Source organism: Acipenser ruthenus, chromosome 11 (genome assembly GCF_902713425.1).
Source record: "Acipenser ruthenus chromosome 11, fAciRut3.2 maternal haplotype, whole genome shotgun sequence".
Classification (NCBI taxonomy): domain Eukaryota; kingdom Metazoa; phylum Chordata; class Actinopteri; order Acipenseriformes; family Acipenseridae; genus Acipenser; species Acipenser ruthenus.
The window spans coordinates 2,684,223-2,705,176 of record NC_081199.1 but is presented as its reverse complement, the minus strand read 5'-3'; the positions used below and the strand labels follow the sequence as shown (position 1 = coordinate 2,705,176).

The following is a 20,954-nucleotide window of genomic DNA, read 5'->3' as shown; positions in this document are numbered from 1 at the left end:
AAATCCAAAATCCCGCGGGTCAAGGAGAACGACATGCCAAAGAAAATGAAGTCACCGCACACAAGCAGGACAGTGGCAGTTCACACGCTGCTCGTAAAACACACAGGATTTCCTGCCACAGAAACACATCCATGTGCTGCCCTGGTCTGCGAGACTCCAACAATTGCTGATGTGAGCATGATTAAACAGAACCCGATTCCACCCCTATTCCGTGCCGATTAAACAAGCTTTTTAAAATTCTAAACTGACAGTAAAAAAAGATAAAACCAGAAAATAAGAACATGTAAAGATGACACTATTCAGGAAAAGTGGCGTTTAAAAACAACAGCAACAAATCTTGCTAGAATTGTGTAAAATGATTTTAGAGTCGTGTTCAATGCAGGCATCAGGCTGTTTCAAAACATCCTAGAAATTGTGAAATAGCCTTCAGTGGCAGCGCGATTCCCTAAGGCCGTCCCGCTCCAGTTATTCTGCCTTTTTTGCTTGCTTTATAAAAAATAAAACAAGACTTTGAAACAATGCACAGCAAAGCAGCGAGAGCAAGCCTGCACAAGAGGCGAGGTGTGCAGTCTGTGCTGCAGAACACTGCACGACTCTAAACACAAGCCTGAAATGCTAGAAATCCTTGATTTTACCCCCCAAACCCGATTTAATACCATTAAACCCTGACTTTCCCTGGTTATAGCAAAGGGGCACCTCATTTATAAAGGTGACCCCCTCATTCATTACAGCGCCACTAATATGTTACACAACTGAAAAAAGGTGGAGACAGGAGCAGGTCCATATTGGATCATCCTGCACTGTTTCAACACACACCAGATTCCAAGAATACTACATCTGTATGTAAACCTTTTTTTTATTTATTTTTTGGACACAGACTCGTCTCTACGGCACTCCTCTGTGAATATTAGTTTCCAGGAGGCACTTCGCTTTGGGTGCCTGTGTGTTTCCAGAACACAGAGCTGGCTCAGGAGAGCGATCGGAACGCTACAGGCCTCATGGAGCTCAAGTGGAGAACGTGCGAGGAACTGTGGCACCATGACACCCGCGAGAACGGCCGTCACCACTTGGGGGTGCTAGAGAGGGACCAGTCGTGGACAGCGTCGAGCTTGGATCCCTTCAATAATCCTATTCCTGTCTGGAATCTCTCACCTTGGATCCCTTCAATAATCCTATTCCTGTTTGGAATCTCTGCTGCTGCCAGCAAGATGCATCTGCGCTCCAGTCTGTAACACAATACTACCTGAGCTGCACCCAGGCACAATTTCTATACCCAACCCTGCACGCTGTTCACCATTCATTTAAAACGAAATAAAGAAATCATTTTGCAGACAGTTTTGGTGTTTTAATACAGGGACCGCAGCCTCTAATGATGTTAACAGTGATACAAATAACATACTTCAGTATAACCAGCTTGCGTGCTGAAACAGTTCCAATATTTTCTTCGATTGACAGTTACAAAGGAGCTGGTCCCACAGGGCCGGCTTCACTGAGGCTCTGCGATCTATCACTATGGTACCGGGTAACTAGGCAACCAAATATTTTCTCTTTTGCACAACCGGTTCTCCAAGGAGCCGCAAAGCGGGGAGGGGGAGCCCTGCTCTGCTGCTGGTTCAGAGCTTCACCCCTGAGCTCTGAACCAGCAACTGCCAGGGCCAGCAAACTAGAACCAACCATCAGGCTAGCTGCAGTGTAAAAATCAGACAAGCGTTTCAGCCAGTGCTGGTTTGGAGAGAGCATTATTGGTATATTCCAGTTTCAGCGCTAACCGCAACAACACACTCCATCCCAGTCCCTCGGCTCTAACAACTAAACCACACTACCTCCCGGTCCCTCGGCTCTAACAACTAAGCTACATTACCTCCCGGTCCCTCAGCTGTAACAATTAAACCACACTCCCTCCCAGTCCCTCAGCTCAAACTACTAGACTTCACTACCTCCCAGTCCATCAGCTCTAACAATTAAACCACACTCCCTCCCAGTCCCCCAGCTCAAACTACTTGACCACACTACCTCCCAGTCCCTCAGCTCTAACCACTAGACCTCACTACCTCCCAGTCCCTCAGCTCTAACCACTAGACCTCGGTGCCTTTCAGTGCCTCAGCTCTAACCACTAGACCTCACTCCCTCCCAGTCCCTCAGCTCTCACCACATGGCCACCCTGCTTCCATTAATCCTGGCAGGTCCAGTTTTGCAAGCTGGTTGTTTATGAAGAAGAACAGCGACTGGGCTTCGAGTAGCACTTGAGTAAACAATGAAACAGAGTGGAAGAGCTGTGGCTTCATGTTGATGCCGAGTGTGACGGGAATGCAGTGAATCACAAGATTTATTGACATGCTTTCAGACCAAGCCCAGGCCTCAGGAAATCTTCTTGCGTCAACAATCCAGCTGAGTGGGTCTCACCACTGGGACTTCAGACAGCTACACAATGCATGCTGGGAGGGGCGTGGGTTTGTGTAGCTCAGTGGTTACAGTGCTGGGCTGCAGCGTGGAAGGCAGTGGGTTTGAGTAGCTCAGTGGTTACAGTGCTAGGCTGCAGTGTGGAAGGTAGTGGTTTGGGTAGCTCAGTGGTTAGAGTGCTGGGCTGCAGTGTGGAAGGCAGTGGTTCGAGTAGCTCAAGCATTTTTGACATTGTATCCCAAATGACCCAAAACTCAAAATAAATATAAAAACGTCCATTTTCACACCCCTCCCCATTTCATTACGCAGCCAGGAGGCTTGGTTCAGTAATAACCCAACCCCCCCCCCCCCCGCCCCTTCCCCTCAGCTATCAATTGTGTTGCATTATTTCCCAAGAGGAGGGAGGCACGCTCAGAATACGGGGGTGGCTGCAGCAGGGTTCCAAATCCTTCTCTCTCTATGAAACAAGGGAAGGGGTTTTAACAATATACAGCCAAACACAGCTTTGTTTATTTCATACAGCAAGCGGAACAGCAACTGAAGCCCATGCCATTCAAATTCCGTCACCACAGACTCAAACCGACCGCCGCAGAGCGTTTCAGCAAACCAATCATGCTATAAATATACTTCAATAAATAATTCACATTCAGAGCCCCACTCTCAATAACAGAAAGCCTTGGGGTTTTTTTACAAGACCAGGCAACTCTACAAACTGGTCAAATACATGATTGCATTCAGCCAGTCATTCCCACACTTAAAAAAGCCTCACGTACACTCCTGTATAAACTAATTAGCAGCAGCTTTATATCACTCAGGAACAAAGACTGGAATCCAGCATTGCAGCGTCACAGAAATTTAAAAAAAAAAAAAAACACACACAGAGGCATGTTTCACTATGAAAAACGTGACCTATAAAAATCACAGGTTGTTTTTGAGGGCTGTTATTACTGCAGTCCTGAAAATGTGCTCCAGTGATTGCACTGGGGACTGAAGCCATTAACAAGCACAAAGCAGAGGCAGCTGAAATACTGAAGGCATCCTTTCCCTTGTAGGGCTCAAATGAGATTCTGACTCCACTGGCACCGGGAATGCGTCTGTATCCAGTTTACAGCTGGGGAGGGACAGAGGTACAAGAGCCCATGTGACTAGAATCAACACTGAGAGGAGACAGGAGCCCTGATCGCACGGGACACACTATAGATAGCTCAGCTCCTTATCTGAAAACAACTAGAAACTAATGAGATGGAATGTAGGAGTTGGATCATTCAGACTGCCCAGGGCAGCACTCTGTGGGACATGTCCTGGCAGGCTGCGAGCAGGACGGAGCATTCCTAAAGCAGGAGGAGGCATCCTGAACAGGAGCGCTGTCCCTGTAGATAAACACGGAGGACCTTTCCTGAAGACCAAAGGGACGACGCACTTCAGCACTGCTAGAAACACAAACGCAGTCGAGGTGGCAGTCTAAAAACCAACGCTGACAGAGTTACAGCATTAAACCGCAGAGTTTACGAAGCATTCAAATTCACAAACCTGTTCACATGGAACCTGCGCGCCTCCCTTAACCCCTTCAGCAGCCCCTGCCTGTCCTGCACGCCAAGCTGCCTGTACATGAAGCTCACTGCTTTCGTATGGTCACTTGGATGACGAGAGGGATCCAACCTACTCCTCACCCCTAACCCCTGACCCCTGAACTCATTCTCTCTCTGTTCTCTCACAACTGTGCTTCCTTCCTTACCACACACACACACACGCACGCACGCACATCTATATCAATCTCTTGCTGGCAGACTCACTACTTTGTTTTTTCAGCAGCCGCCCCAATGACAAACAGAGGATCTGTGGCGTTGTTAATGAGCCTCTGGTTGCCGGCCCCACTCTGCACAGCTCAAGGCAAACACAGGAGAGGCGCTCACTGCACTCTGATAAGCCTTTTAAAGCAATCCTGTCCTGTGATGGTATTAACTGCAGTACTTTCTAAACTGCCTTCTACTTCAGTGTAAACATGAGATGTCACCGCAGGCTTGAGCTTCCCAGGCCTGATGAAAGCAGGGAGGGAGGGAGGGAGGGGTTGTGTGCAGTGTACTGTAGAGAGTCATCTAGTTACTGAATCAGTTTACTCAAACATTCAGGTTTTCAAACGGGACCTGCAAACACAGAGTGGGATACGTCCCAATTATTGAAAAACGTATTTCAGGAGTTTTTCAGGAGTCCTCGCTTTGGTACAACATTTTTGGTAACACGGTCCAATATTTGTAATTAAATCAGTTTAGATTAACAGAGACTCTGCCAGCAGAATTTGAAACCCGATTTGGTTCCAGAATCACATGTTGTACTATCTGAATGATTTTGAACCCGAGTCATTCAGGCGGGTGAGTGGACGTATCCCTGTCACAGAACCCTGGACTCGCAGGCTACCACAGAGCCCGGCTGTGACGCTCCGGACTGCCCTCTCAACAGCAGAGCGCATTCATCAGCTGGACTCAATGAAACCACTGTGAGAGCACAGAGATCCTGGCACCTCATTCTTCAAGGTGACAGATCTTACATCTCAATCGTACTCCTGATCTCGTTCAGCCGTCCACTGCAGAGCCATGCTGGTACAAAAACAACAGCCAATCCGCGGAACCCTCTGAGGCACCGCGCTGTGTTAAAACTCCTCCCGAGACGAGCAAACCAAAGGAAATCTAATCCTCGGGGCAGAGTTTGGGTAGTGCTAGCTGAAGCAGTGAATATGGTCCCCCTTTAAACCAGCGTTCCCACTGTATCGCTGGGTTTGTTTTCTAGAATAACTGACCCTGAAAAAAACCACTGAAGCTTTCAATATCAAGCACCCATTTGTCATCGCACAGTTTTTTGCAAATACCAACCAGCAGACAATGACCAGGTAAAAAAAATAAAAAGGAGATTGTTTATAAATCAGGGAGCCACTGATGAGGCCAGGAATCAAGACTGTAAACATGAGCGTCACAAAGCCTGTGGTCCATTTACGACCCCCCAAATCTGACCAGCTGAGGGGCCATATTGAATGGCCTTTTATAGCAACCAACTCAGGGGAAGTTTGATTGCCCATCTGTTAGTTTAGTGTTTGATTGCCCCCCTCGATTTGAGTTCTTCCTTGTGACGTCACAGCAAACTGATTCTATATAGGATCAGGGGTGTGCAGGACATTTCTATCTATACAGCATCCACAGCCAAATCAAGAAACACTGAGAGCCACAATGTGGTACTAGGTAACAAGTATAAAAATAAATAATGATGATGATAGATCACATATATATATATATATATATATATATATATATATATATATATATATATATATATATATATATATATATATATATATATGGAATACAACCTGTGTGCTGTGGACCATAAAATCTATCAGGAGTAGAGGAACAGTTTAATACATGCCAGACAGACAGACAGACAGACAGACGGACGGTCTTACGGGTTTGAGCGGGTCAGAGCTGCCACGCCTCTTCCTCAGTGAGAACCTGTGCTGGCTGCGCACAGAGAAGTGTCGGATGGACTCCCGGCTGCGCGAGGCGAAGTTCCGCAGGGAGGAGGCGCGCTTGAAGGAGGAGCGGCCGTCCTCGCCACCCCCAGCCCCTCCCCTTCGCTCGGGGGTCACCGTCGTGGTCACCAGGCTCAGGGCGTCCTGGAAGGAGCGCCGCACTGTGCCCATCCACTGAGTCACCTGCGACTGCGCCACTGCCAGCTTGTCACCAAGGTACTCCATCACGCCAGACACGGTGCAGAGCTGTACGGCACGTGAGATCCAGCCACTGCGGGCACGAGCGCGCACACGGAGCACACTGCAGGGCTCTGTGCTGGAGCACAGGGCTGATGGGATTCCAGCAGAAGTGGGGTTTTTTTTTTTTCGTTAACGAGGGCAAGCAGGTGTGGAGAAGACAGCTAATAATTGTAACGAGTTAATAAAAGTTTCATTAATTTGTCAATTGAATTTCCAAAGTTCTCAGCAGCATTGAAGGTTTAAGTCTGAAAAGGGTTTAAAATCAGTAACTTGCTTCAAAATAGAAAGAAAATAATTTAACCAAATCACAAGAACGTAAGATTTTTACAAAAAAAAATAAAAAATCTGTATTTGTTTTACTTCAATTCCACTTACTTAATGCCAGCCCCCTCGTTACTGTCAGTTTGAGTTTATTAAAGGCAGGAAGTGCAGTAGCTGCTGTGCTGAGAGGGCAGTGTGCTGTTTTAATCCCAGACACTCGAGCAGAACTCAATCAAACTTTTTCCTGATCCGCAGTAGATGGAAGTCCAGGAAAGTGAAGCGCTAAGCGGAGACATTTCATTTTCCAAAGAGGACATTATTAATAAATCAAAAATCTCTATCCAGCCTACCAGCTTGGTTTACTGAGCCAGCAGGTCCTCCACACACTGAATGAGCAGTTCCTTCTATGCAAGAACAACAAGAATCTCACTCTTCTGGTCACGCGGGGCTTAAAACCAGGGAACAAACATAGAGAAAAACAAACAGTTTGAATGAACTCCTCTTCATTTCCGCAAGGCAGGCAGGCAGGCAGGCAGGCACAGTACTGCGTCAAACTAATCCACCACTCCACCTTCACTGACACCCGTTCCACTGAGTTAATCAGTCAGCACTGCTCAGCAAGCTCTTCTGTTCTTCCTCACTGCCAGGTAAGCTCTGCACTTCCTCCCCAATGCAGAGTCTGCTGCCGCATCTCTCTGTCTCTCTAGCCTTGAGAAAAAGGGCTTCAGCTGTGCTCTGTGCAGGCTGCTCCTCCTGGTTTCACTGTGCAACTGGGAAATCAGCAGGGAAACCCAGCAGAGAGCGAGAGAGAGAGAAAAAAGAGAGGGAGGGAGGGAGGGAGGGCCTCAGGGCTGGGCTTATCACTTCGGCTGCCTCCCAGCCTGCACTTGCACAGATTGCCTGCAGCTTTGTCGAGCAGTGTTCCTGATGACATCAGCCCCTTCTCTTGACAGAGAGCAAGCGGGAGAGGGCTGAGGAATGTGTCGGGGGCTGATGTTGCTTCTGCTTCGTCTCCCCAGCCTGCCTGCCTCTGCTCCTGAATGATTGTACCCTGTGGCTCTCAGATAGCGACGGTCACTTGAAGGGTAGTTAGATTAACAGATGGGAAGAGGAGGGAGGGAGGGAGGGAGCTGTCCACAGATACAGCATGTGTAGTGTAGGGCTCTTGGGTAGCTGTGTGTGCAGGCAGTCTTCCTGCCTCCCCCTCTCCCTCAGTTTGTCCCTGTCTTTCCACCCACCCACTCCCTCCCTCCCTCCCTCCCTCCCAGGGAGAGAACAATGAGCTAGGTGAGGAAACAGGCAGAGGAAGGATTTGGGTTGGCCTCATTACAGTACAGAGAGAGAGAGAGAGGGGGGGAGGGTGGGGGGGTGGGGGGTTGTGATTGTGATTGTGTGGGGGTGTTGCCAAGGAAACCAGGGAACAACATCCGTCTTGCGCTCGGCAGCGCTGGAAGAGAGTACAGAGCGAAGGCAGGCAGGTGTGAGTCACCAGGCAGGTGAGACACACCTCATAGGAGTACAGGCATCCAGAGAGTCCCAGTGCTGCAGCGGAGCAGCCTCCTCACACAGCACAGGATACCCCTGCTCTGAACAGCACTGCAGCGGAGCAGCCTCCTCACACAGCACAGGGTACCCCTGCTCTGAACAGCACTGCAGCGGAGCAGCCTCCTCACACAGCACAGGATACCCCTGCTCTGAACAGCACTGCAGCGGAGCAGCCTCCTCACACAGCACAGGATACCCCTGCTCTGAACAGCACTGCAGCGGAGCAGCCTCCTCACACAGCACAGGATACCCCTGCTCTGAACAGCACTGCAGCGGAGCAGCCTCCTCACACAGCACAGGATACCCCTGCTCTGAACAGCACTGCAGCGGAGCAGCCTCCTCACACAGCACAGGATACCCCTGCTCTGAACAGCACTGCAGCGGAGCAGCCTCCTCACACAGCACAGGATACCCCTGCTCTGAACAGCACTGCAGCGGAGCAGCCTCCTCACACAGCACAGGATACCCCTGCTCTGAACAGCACTGCAGCGGAGCAGCCTCCTCACACAGCACAGGATACCCCTGCTCTGAACAGCACTGCAGCGGAGCAGCCTCCTCACACAGCACAGGATACCCCTGCTCTGAACAGCACTGCAGCGGAGCAGCCTCCTCACACAGCACAGGATACCCCTGCCCTGAACAGCACTGCAGCGGAGCAGCCTCCTCACACAGCACAGGATACCCCTGCTCTGAACAGAAGCACTGCATTCTGGCTGGGGGGTGGGCAAAAGACAGACCTCTGCCGCCCCCACCCCCCCTCACTCTCACTCTCACTCTCTTCCCTTCCCCCAGTCCAGAACACCACATACCAGTGCAGAATATTGTTACCTTAAACTACTTACTCCCCCACACACGCATGGCTCTATAGAATAATTCACTGCTGCTGCATATGTACAAGCATGTGAAACACACATTCGCATCACCTCTGACCAGCTTTTTAAAAGGGAAATAAACCACAATACAATACACTGTGTTACATGTCTTTCACACGGGGGGCGGGGGTGAATCTGTTGTTGAATTTTATTAAAAGTTCTGTTCAGTTGCAGTAGTTCTCCAGGGGTTTTGTTCAGGTTACAAACTCTGGTTCAACAACATGAAGTCGATTTAAGCACGTGCCTCTTAATCTGAATTGAAATGAACCAAGAATCAGGATAATGCGAGTCCTCTGAACGTCAAGCTCAATTTGCAGCTCCTGCAGTAGAAAACAAATCCAGGGAACGCGGTACTGTTTTAGCCCAGGCAGGTCGACTGGCAGCATGGAAACTCACTTCTCCCTTTCATTTTCACGGTTTCATGATTTCCCAGGTTCGTTTTTTCTCACCCCCACCCAACTCCACCCCACCTTCTTTAAACAAATAACAGCAGCAGCCCTGAAACACAGGCAGGCCTTATTTCCCTTGGAAACACATGCAAATGACATTCAAAGCAGGGAAGAGCAGTGCCTTTCTCACGACACACTTCCTTCAGAGAATCGCATGCAAACAGGATCCGGGGGACTGTGCGCCAGTGCTGCGGGCATCCGTCCGGAGCAGGGCTCAACCAGCACCCCTGCAAGGTGTTGGGAAGGGGAGGGGGGGGAGGGATCCTGTCTACTAGAGATCCCATCGCACCCTTTGCTAACCACAGTGCCCTCGCTACACTGTAATACAGAACTGATTACCTGCCAGTCCTGCTCCGTTTAAAAAGCATGTTAGGATAGTCAGACACCCCCCCACCCCATTGCCACGGCTGTCCATTCAAAATCAGAGCCATGGAGGCGGAACATGTGGGGCCCGTGTTGTGCAGCACCAGCGCACACAGAACAGCATAGAAGGAGCTATGGGGACGGCTGTGTGACATTTCTAATAGTTTGATATAATAGCAAAGGATCAAATACTTTAATGCTGCTAAAGGGTTTTTGCACAGCTACACAGTTCTGTTTGCTCCCTAAAGCCAGGAACTCATCCTCTCAGCAACAGCAGCTCTTTTTTTAAATGTATTTGTTGTTTTGGCTGAACACACACACACACACGCATGCGCACACACACACGCACGCACACACACGCACGCACGCATGCGCACACACATACACACCCACGCGCACGCACGCACGCACACACGCACACACGCACGCACACACACACACGCACGCACGCAGCTCACTCTTACAAGTAAACTTAGCTCCTGTCACTACATTTTGAAACATGAATCACACACACACTCATGTGACTCACAGCAGGACCTCGCAGACAGACACACTGGTACTCATCTCACAGACTGAGTAAATCTCTCAGCTGTGAGTGTCATCTCACTCCTGTTCTACCATAGCACAGCGTTCATTATTCACGTCGCTCTACTCCAGGTACAGCCAGCGCACCTCCCCTGCATTTCTCAGTCTCATACAGAGGCATGCTTTTTCAATGCAATTGTATATTCTGAAAGGCTCGAACATCTGCAAGGATTACAAAACCAATAAGAAACAACAGCGTAGGCGCACTTCAAGGAAACATTATATTGGAATTTTTTTTCAAAATATGAGCATATGTTTTTTCTTCAGCTGTACACTGGGATAAAAAAAAACGCACACAGCCCCATAATGTTCACAGTATTGCAGAAGGTTCTGGGGGTCAGTCTCTGGTTTCAGAAAGGCTGAGAAACACAGCTTTTAAATTCCTGTCAATGCATCCTTCACGAATCTTTGAAAACGACTCACAACATTGTCCCAGAGAGTAACTGGGGGCTGAGATTCAATGGGCTGAGATAGGACTCTGTCCTTTACTTCACTGTTAACCATCATCCACACTGCCACCCTGAACCGCACTAGAAACACACAGGCCTCGTGCGGATTCTTCTGTGCAAACAAGGGCAGCCGCTGCTGAGCTCTCACGCAGGATTCCAGCTGCAGGGCTGTTTCACAGGCGCTCTACAATGCTGCTGTTAAAAAACATCCAGCTTGTGTATAAATACCCACCCGGGTGCAGTATGCATCAATACTGCGCGTCCAATCCTAGGACGCTGCTCGGAACGAATGTAGCATATTGATCGAATGGACTGCAAGACTATGGACGGTGTCTGCAGTTTCAGAACGAGTGCCAGGTCTTTCTCATTGAGAATTGACGGCAGGTTCTGCAGCAGCAGTAGCAGCAGGCAAAATCTAGCCGGTCTGAGCCGCGCTGCGCTGCGCGACGGGAGGAGATGAAGCAGGAGTGGGGGGGCTGCGCATCCCCGCGAAGACAGACTGTCCGCCCGCCTGCCAGCCTCTAATTAAACAAAATCACATCAAGGTACTCCAACAGGATCGACAACATCCAGTCTAATACCAGCAAAATCGACTAACTGCCACATTTCCTAAGCATGCAGAAACACTGCATGCTTTTTTTATTTATTTATTTATTTACATAAATGCATTTATAGTTTGGAACACAGTTTAGATTTAAAAGAAAGCGGTGCAGACTTTGAACTGGCCATGTAGACGTGGTGAATCAAGCCCTGAAGCAACGTTCCTTCAGCGCTACCTGCTCACTACACCCAGCCCGCCTCACCCTGCCCCACCCCAGATTCCATGTTGTTTCCAAACAGATCTGCCTGGGGAATGTGCTCGGCAGTGTGAGCAGCGGCGACAGGACCGGTTTGGGCACAAACGTTGTCATTGGTTACGGATTACAATCACTGCATTGTACCTTTACTGCTGTTTGCAGAGTTTCAAAGCTAATGTTTAACTGATTCATGTCCTGTGCAGTGTTGCTGCACAGCGGCCACAACACACAGACTGTGCTCCCGAGTCATTCTTCACAAGGAATACTCAATCGGCAATCATGACTAGATACCCCTACTTGGGCTTGGTTCTTGGCTGGTGGAATTAAACGGAATAAGAAACATTGTAAAAGAAATACAATCTAAAATTCTAAAAGACAATAAATCAATGACTTACGAAGAACCTTGTTATTTACTGCTGCCGATTTTAACAAAGGAACATTTACATATATAAAAAAAAAAGAAATTAAATCATATGTGAAGTAACACGCTAAGGGATGATGTCTGCTGACAGGAGGGCCAGTACGGAGCGGTGGTGGGGAGAGGAGGAGCTGAAGGAGCTAAAAAAAAGAGATTGGGGGCAGAGCAAACACAGGAATAAGCCAAGTTCACCAATCCCACAATACAAGCTGCAGTATGAAAGACTAGAGCAGTCAATAGAAACCAAGGCCTGCTATTCAAGTGTGACATTCAACATGGGAGGCTTTTACTGCATGCAGACTGGAGGCTGGTCCCTACTGTAGAGGGAGGAGCGGAGGGGAGGGATGACGAGGGAAGAGAAGATATTTCTCTATGAAAACAAAATACATTTCAGGAACAGGAAGAGGCAATTCATTCCCAGCAGGCCTGGGCTCGTCTCCACCTTGCTCCCCCTCTCTCCCCAGAAACACTCGCGCTTTGGCTCCCTGTCTCTCGCTCCCTGTCTCTCGCTCCCTGTCTCTCGCTCCCTGTCTCTCGCTCCCTGTCTCTCGCTCCCTGTCTCTCGCTCCCTGTCTCTCGCTCCCTGTCTCTCGCTCTCTGTCTCTCGCTCTCTCAACAGTTCTGTTTGAAATCCATCTCATTTTCAAAGACCTGGAAACCTCCCCTGTAAATGCAAACTACAGAGCGCCAAGACAGGGATTCTGGGATTCATCATCTCGTAGTCTCCAGTCTCGCTCCACACAGCTCCCTACAGGGAGAGAGATGGAAGGTTCCCTGTTAAACTGAAGACGACTGTCCCTGTTCCCTGTGCCCTGTGCCCTGGAGCCTGGCTCCCTCCCAGACGCACCAGGCTGCCCTTTGACAAACTCTGCAAACTGGAGTGGCCAACGGGACAGTGCCAAGAGCCGCGAGTGTGATGAGAGGCCCTCTGTTCCTGGGAGCGCTACTGTAACATCCTAAATAAACCCTGACTCAGAACTAGAGCAGGGAGATCAGCAAACCCAGGGGAAGGAGGGGGAGAGGGGGACAGCTGTGCAGTAGTGCGATCTCTAGGAGGCAACCCCTGAAAGCAAAGTGGTCTGTCCAGGGCCAAAGTATGAAACACTTCTGCAAAGAAAATACAATGTGTTTATCTAGTGGTTTGAACAGGCTCCCTATGGAAGATGCCCACAGCACAGAGTATGGTAATGTAGTCCTGCTTTATGACAACCACAACTTCCACCTGTAACACAATATACTGCATGACGCAATACCCTGCACAGAGACGGCACTAATTCTACACTCTCCAGCTCTGCACGCCGCTTGAGGCATTACTGGCACAACACACAAGGGACGTGCAAGTACTGAAAGACAAACAGGTTACAGGACCAGGAACGACATTCTGATACGAGGTACTGTGCAAGGACAGAAATAAGACTACTGCATAGTCGTTTCACCCATTCCAGGTTTTACTACCAGCTTGATAAGCCACAGTGTACGCTCAGGTGTGCTCTGTGTAAAACTCCTAGTAAAACCAGGGATGGATCAAACTGGCATGCAGTGGGAGTCTGATTCCCACCCTGTTGTGAAAATGTTAATGACACATTTCTGACACAACCGGACAAGCGGTTCTCAAGGTAGAACTTAAAAAAACATTACCGGTATGTTCAATTGTAAGAACGGTTCTGTAATTAAACTGGAAAAGCACAGAGGGAAATATGGGGGCTTCCACAAGGAGAGGGGGGGTGTTCAGCAGAACTAGAAAGACAGACAGCCGTGTTATAACGCTGTCTCAGTCCCAGAGTCTGACTCACAAAGCTGTACAGTGTGTTCCAGGCTGAGTCAAGTGCAGACACCTTGGAGGCTGAAAATCCATTGTGTGCATTTGTAAAGGTTGTTCAATAGGGGCCAGCCAGTGCAAGTGTGTGTGTCAGGCAGCCTGCTCATCAGACAAGAGGCAATTTCTACACATACACATACGCTTGGGGTGCCTGCCAGCATGCTTCGTGCCTGGGAGACAGAGAGATAGAGACACAGAGAGTTATGAATGCAGCTTTTACAGAAGCACACACACAGTACTGCTAACCCCAGGACTCCAGGGTGCAGGGGGCTGGAGATGAACCCTCTTCTAGAGCCCAGGATCTTTATAGGTACAAGAACCCGCCTGCCATGGAGAGGGCAGGGTGCCCCCCACACCCCCAAACTGAGCTGCCAACCCCTGCTTAGCTTCCGTGACCTCAACTACAGAAAGGGTTTAATGGAGTAACAGGATAGCAATGCAGCCAAGTGCACTGCTTCAGAAATGGAACTGTGATTAGAAATACCAATGCATGCGCGCAGCAGGAACACAACCTTCCTTTTAAGGAGAGGAGCACGACAAAATCAAATGAAATAAAAAGGCTCTCAGCGCCCCCTGCTGTTTACAACTGATGAAAGCAGTACATTAAACCAAGCCTTTCAGATAAATAATAAGCTCATCTTATACCCAAACTCCTCCCTGTTTTAATCATCGCACCCACCCCCCCCATCCCCCCCCCGCACACGCACACGCACGCAGAGGGGTGACTGGTGGAAACAGCCTGCACTGAGATCACACAACAGCAGGCGAGATCACCAAGTAACCAAGCACAGAATAAATGTGTCTTTTTAAAAAGTGTGTCGAGCAGGAGAAGCTGCTCCACATACAAGATCCACAACAAAGGTAACAGGAAAAACCTATGTGTATGTATGTGGTTATAGTCAATAAAAGCATGCAGCAATATTTCAGTGCAAGCACAGTTCTCTCGACTAGCAGTAAACATTGGCCGGGCCCACTGAATTTCACGAACGAGGGCTTAGCATTTGGGTTCAATATTTAATAAAGGGTTTTATTTTTCTCCAGCCAGTATCTTCAAAACGAAATGTATAGTACCAGTCCAGACCAAGAAAATAGAAGTTCAAACTTCAAACACAAAAAAAACAAAACAGAACTTATCAAGTATTGCACTGAAACAAGAAATAAAAAAATAAAAAAACAACATTTTAAAGGAATTGAAAAGTGTTTTTGTTTAAAAAGGCTGCGTTGGTTTTGGGGGATGGATACCCGCCCCCCTGTGCTGCACTCCTCTCTCACGCAGAGGTTATTTGGGTATATCCTCCACAGTATTTACACAGAAACACACGACAGTACTCATAACAAGGCTGCACCAGCCTCACTTCCCCCGTTTCAGTGTCTGAGCTCAAACCACAGCACAGCGCGAATGTGCTTTTTATATCATTTCAGCCTCGACCGGCCACTCGGCACCAATTAAGCAGCAGCAAAACCGATGTGTGCACAGGAAGTCTGATCTGCGAGACAGGCCAGACTCGACCGTCTAACCCTTTCATACATGAAATATCTTTGCTTTATATGGGGGGGAATGGCGTCCTATCAAGCGTTTGCGTCTTCCATGTGTCCCCATATAAATACAGAAGAGAGACACGAACCTCCCACATATGGAAAGATAAACTACACCACAGTACAAGAACACAGGGGCAGAAATAAGACTCCTGCTGTGTAGCAGTGTCAATCATTCCAGGGTTTACTACGAGCTTGATTAGCCCCAGTGTAAGGGTGCGAGCTCTGGTGTGTCTTATTAAACTCACAGTACCTTCAGTACATAGACCACAGCTAGAATACAGTGCAATGCAATTTGCTTGAGCACCTTTCCAGAGAAGCATCTCAGAGCCCACTTTCTACAAACGTTTGTTTCTGGCACCTCATCTTCAAAGCCACTATTTGCGAGCGCCACTCGTGTGCAGTTTCTAGTGCTGGCCTGGTGGTCAGTGGCATGGGATGGTCTGCAATCCACCAGCACCAGGACAGATAACCGCTGCTTTTACCATTACAGCGTCTTCCAGATCCTAACTGTATATTGTGCAACACTGCAATCGGTCTTCTCAATATCCCGCTGTCGCTGAAGACCAGCGACCCACCTGCAGCTGCCTCTGTAGCCCGGACTGTAATCAAACCTGGCAAGTTATGAGAGAGGCAGCTTTTCAAATCCTTCAACACCAAGGAGGGCTTAGGGTTGCTTTACAATCCAGTGTTAATTCAAGACCTGTAGACACTGACTGTTAAACTTCATCCCTGTACAAACTCAGATAAAGATAAGTGTTTCATAGAAGCTTGAACACGTTATCAAATTGAAAAGGCTGAAGGCGATACCGCGAGAACTGCTGTTCAGATGTTTGCATTAAATAAGAAACAGCTTTTTAAAGGGTTTGAGTCGATCGAGCTCGGGCTTGTAAAGCTTTTGTGGCAAAACTAATTATCCCCAAAGTGCTTCACAGAGTGCAGATCAAGACAGTGGATAAACAAGGACGCAGCGGACTGCCAGGGGGTTCACTGTCCTGTCTGATGAGCGAGTCTGCAACTCAAACCCCTCCACACGCAGAGAGAGAGAGAGAGAGAGAGAGAGAGAGAGAGAGAGACAGAGAGAAAGAGAAAGAGAGAGGAGAGAGAGCGAGAGAGTGAGAGAGACACACACACACACACACACACACAGAGAGTGTGAGATACACACACACACAGAGACACACGCACACACACACTCCTGAGTTGCTACAGATAGCCATCTCCTTTCACCGGCAGCCAAGCAGACACCCCCAAGAGTTCATATAAACAGATGTGCAGCATGAAAGATTTTTTTGAAAGCTCCGCTCCCCGACTTACCCACACATACTGCAAGGGCTTGAGGAAATTCGGGCAGTAATAGAACTCCATTTGTCCTCCACACACCAGGTAGGAACAAAAAAAAAAAAATAAAAAAACAGGGACGAACTTGTTTTGCTCGCTTCAGAATGCCGATTTGAAAGCTGATACCTGCTCCCAATTTCTTCTCAACTAGTTTTGTTTGGAGTTGTTGTTAATGTTGTTCAACTAATAAATACAAAAATAACATTTAAAAAAAGGTCACAGCTGTGGCGCAACTGGTGCACTTTCTATATCTGCCCTGTGATCGGCACTGCTTTTGCTAAAGGGATGTACAGAGAGTCACAGAGACGTGTGAAGGAGGTGGGGAAACAGAGAAGAAAAAAGAAACCCATATATAATTAACAGAGCAGGCTGGTTAGCGGAGAGGAGCCGGGAAGCACAGCCCCTTTAAACAAACGTCATCACTTCCTCTTCAGTCAGGGTCATGTGACCTGCCCCTGGCCTTACCTGTTAACCCTTTAGAGGTAGCGTCCCTTCACTGAGTGTCAACGTCCTGTATGGCTCAGCTCCAGTGCCAGGGCACAGCAGTCTAAGACTCCAGTCCGTAGCAGCTTTAAGCCACTGCAGGCTTTACTAGGATATTGAAATCGGTCACAGTAAAACCTGAAGTGGATTATGCTGCTATGTAAGAGGAGTCATCATGCCTGACCGGTTACTATGCACACTGTCTACACGGCATTCCATTCCAGAGCTCAAAGGGGCAGTCCTGGTTTTTGATCCAAGTCCAGGTAATCTACATTGCATTTAATAGGAAGCGCTACTCTAGAGTGTGTGGGACTGCTCCTCCTGTCTTTAATTTCCACTCCTCTCCTGATGAAGACACCTTTGTGGTCTCGAAAGCTAGTTGATATATGTATACATATTTTAGCACATCCTATAATTATGGAGCTGGCTCCAGTGATTCAGGCAAGAAGCTCTCAACTGAAGAACCACATACAGGGATGGAAATAAGACTCCTATTGCGTAGCAGTTTGATCCAGTCCTGGTTTTACTAGGAGTTTAATAAGAAACACCTGAGCTTGTTACCTGTACACTGTGGCTAATCAAGCTTGTATTAAAACCTGGAATGGGTGAAACTGCTACGCAACAGGAGTCTAGTTCCATCCCTGACATTCGTACTGCAGCGACGTGAGACTTTATTACTTCAATATATTTATATCTGGAAATTCAGCCGGGTACCCCAAAGGGAAGCGTGGGGAAATAACACGCACACACGCACACACACTGAGACACACACACACACACTGACACACACATACATACTGAGACACACACACACACACACACTGAGACACACAGACAGACACACACACACACACACACACACACACTGAGAGACACACACACACAGACACACATACATACCGAGACACACACACACACACACACACGTACACACACACAGACACACCTCTGTCTGCTCTGTTGAAGTTATGTTCATTTTGCCTAGCCCTAGAACTTTGTAAGTTCCCAAAGCAGCCAGGCTACAGAGAGCTGATGGGAAATGCAGGTCCAGTGGAGCCCGTCCCACGGCCGCTCATCTTTCCATGAGCATCACCTTCTACAAATGAAGAAAACTGAGACACTGCAATAGCACGTGTTTAACTATCACTGATGGTGGATTGCAGAGGCAGGACAGCAGCGTGTGCAGCCCTGCAGTGTTTTCACGTGGGGTTCTCTACTACCTCAGTTTAGTAACCCGAATGCTTCCATCTCAATTCAGCTGCATTGCTTTCTCTAGCCACCCCTGCAAGGGTTCACGTTTCCAACTCCCTCTGATGCTGTTTGATGAATAAATCAAAGAAAATGCCGTCCCTGAAAACAGCCATGCAGAGGAAGAAAGGCTTTGTACAGAGATTAACAGACTGAGTCAATACTCAATAACAGGAAACGTCACACACCAGCAGGCATGGCTGGGAATACACAAGCTGGAGCCAAAGAGGCTTTTAAAAACACGGGACTTTTCTGAAGCCTTTATTACTGCTAGTCGTCAAGAGACTTCTGCACAACGCAACCCAACAGAGATACTGGACCAAGAAACACATTACTGTTTAGTTCTGGGATGGAAATAAGGCTCCCATTGCATAGCAGTGTGATCCATTCCTGGTTTTCCTATTAGTTTAATAAGACACCCCTGAGCTTGTATTAAAAGCTGGAATGGGTTACACTGCTATGCAATAGGACTTATTTCCATTCCTGTAGCAGTAATGGCCATGATTCATTTCCATTCAAGCAATGACTAACACAGATAACCGCTGTTTGAGCAAGCAGTGCCACCTAAAGGTCATACTCAGGGACGCCATGTTGCTCTGAAGTTTCTATTCCCAATACCTTACCAGCTGCTAAAGGAATATTCTCAGCATCAAGGAGTACCTGGACTTCAGACCCGGTGGAATTCACCTGTAAACATGATTAACTCTGTGAGCGCTGTGTCACGTCACAGCCCAGCCCAGGATAACAAATCCAATAATCTACAAAACAGTAAAACGCTTTGAAAAATATGGTATAGGATTAGGACCAGGCTGGAATGAAACCGTGGACTTCGACTCCCTGACACCACCGTGTCACAACCAGAGAGAGCAGAGAGTGTGCTGACCAGTCCACAGCTACCGCTACAGTACAGCATGCTAATGAGCACATGCAGTACTGCCATTCACCCACAGGGTGGCAGCAGACTCGCACAGTGAAGCCAATGCCTTCCAATCGACTTGAAAAGCTTACTATTAATTACACTAATGACGAAGAGGAAGAAGCTGCCTCACATTAACCCCTGACGGTGAATGACAATTTGTTACGCTCCCTACTGCCTCCTAATGGCAGGAAAAAGGGATGCACATTTTAAGTTCCCAAAGCAGCCGGCCATTTTTTTAAGTTTCTGTTGACGTTTTGAAAGCTAAAACACAGTGTTCAATGCAGACTGTTTTGCTCGGTTCAGAATGCTGATTTGAAAGCTGCTACCTGCTCCCAATTTCTTCTAAACTACTTTTGAAATCTAATCATGTTCTTGCTGTAGTTACTGTTGTTTTAATAGGGATCAGCGAGCAGTTCCTGGGTATTTCTTTACTCTTTCCAACTATTACACCTCCCTTCAGCACTGGTAGAGCACAAACACACACAAACACACACACACATCATTGCCAATGTAAAGACGCTCTGCAGGAGCAGGAAGTGCACATCGCCATGGCAATCAGGCTGGCTGAGTGCCACTGGCAGGCATTACCAGGTGAGGACAGACAGGCAGGGAGTGCCTCCACACACCCACCTTGGATATTTACAGAACCTGTGCTGCTGGGATTGCACAGCAAATCAACACAAAGGTCAAGCTGCCTTCATTGTGACACGCTTAAAATCACAACGCTGCTGCCAGGGGACTCTCCCAAGCTGCCTCCAGGACGAGGCTGGCAGTGCCAGGGACCGCAGCGATCCAGGAGGCAGAGAGTTATGAGAGGAATACAGCTAAAGCAATGCGCAGGACGCTGGGACCAGCGCTGAGAAAGACTTGCATTAAATGAGTTTCTACACAGAACACCAGTGCGTGGGATTTATAGTTCCAGCTGGAATTCATAACAAGTTATAAACACAGGGCTCCCACTCGGCTCACCTGTCATCGGCTACACCTGTCTGATTCATGCGGGGAAGGAACGGTATTACATCAGGGTGACCACCAGGGGCAGTCATGACAACTAAACCACTAGCAGCTCTAGTACTGTGTAAAAGAAACACCGCCTCTCCCATTGCTAATCCAATACCTTATTCACACCCTCGCCACAGACCAGCACACGGCGACGTCAGGACTGTGAATGAACGCAGATCACGTGCTTGTGTGCCGCTTCAATGTGCATTTCTTAGGAAGTTAAAATCGGGTAGACAGGTTTGTTCAGGATCCTTCTGTTTTCTGGGTTTATTTATTTTTGGCAATTTGTCAAAAAAACACATGAATAGAAATGTGTTAAAGATGTGCCGAGTGAGTCTGAAGGGCACGGCTCCTATTCTAGAAAACGAACGAGGGAGTCCAGTAAGCACTCCTCCTGCTCCTGTGTACTGGGCTGGTAAGAATAAATCAGACAGAATCAGAGGATACGCAGCATCAGCTGACAGCTGGATGCCAAAGAGGTAAATATTCAAAGCAACATCAAAAGCAAAACAGGAGTCAGGACTGCGTTGCGCTGGTATGGTTCTCTTTGTACCACCTCGGCGAATGCCAGGGCGCCAGGGTAATGCCGCTGGAGACACTGCCAAGATCAGCAGCCTGCAGCCCATTCCAGTTTGACGGGTGCTTTAAAACAGAAGCAGATGAAGGCGAGGTGCGCAGATACCTTCAGCGTTACTCACACCTAGAAACAG

At 48.2% G+C, this 20,954-nt stretch overlaps 1 protein-coding gene across 2 annotated transcripts in view; it reads right to left on the bottom strand.

Moving 5' to 3' along the window:
• LOC117428054 (uncharacterized protein KIAA1671-like) overlaps positions 1-20,954 on the bottom strand; it is a 52,870-nt gene that overhangs the window by 9,037 nt on the left and 22,879 nt on the right. The window lies entirely within an intron of this gene.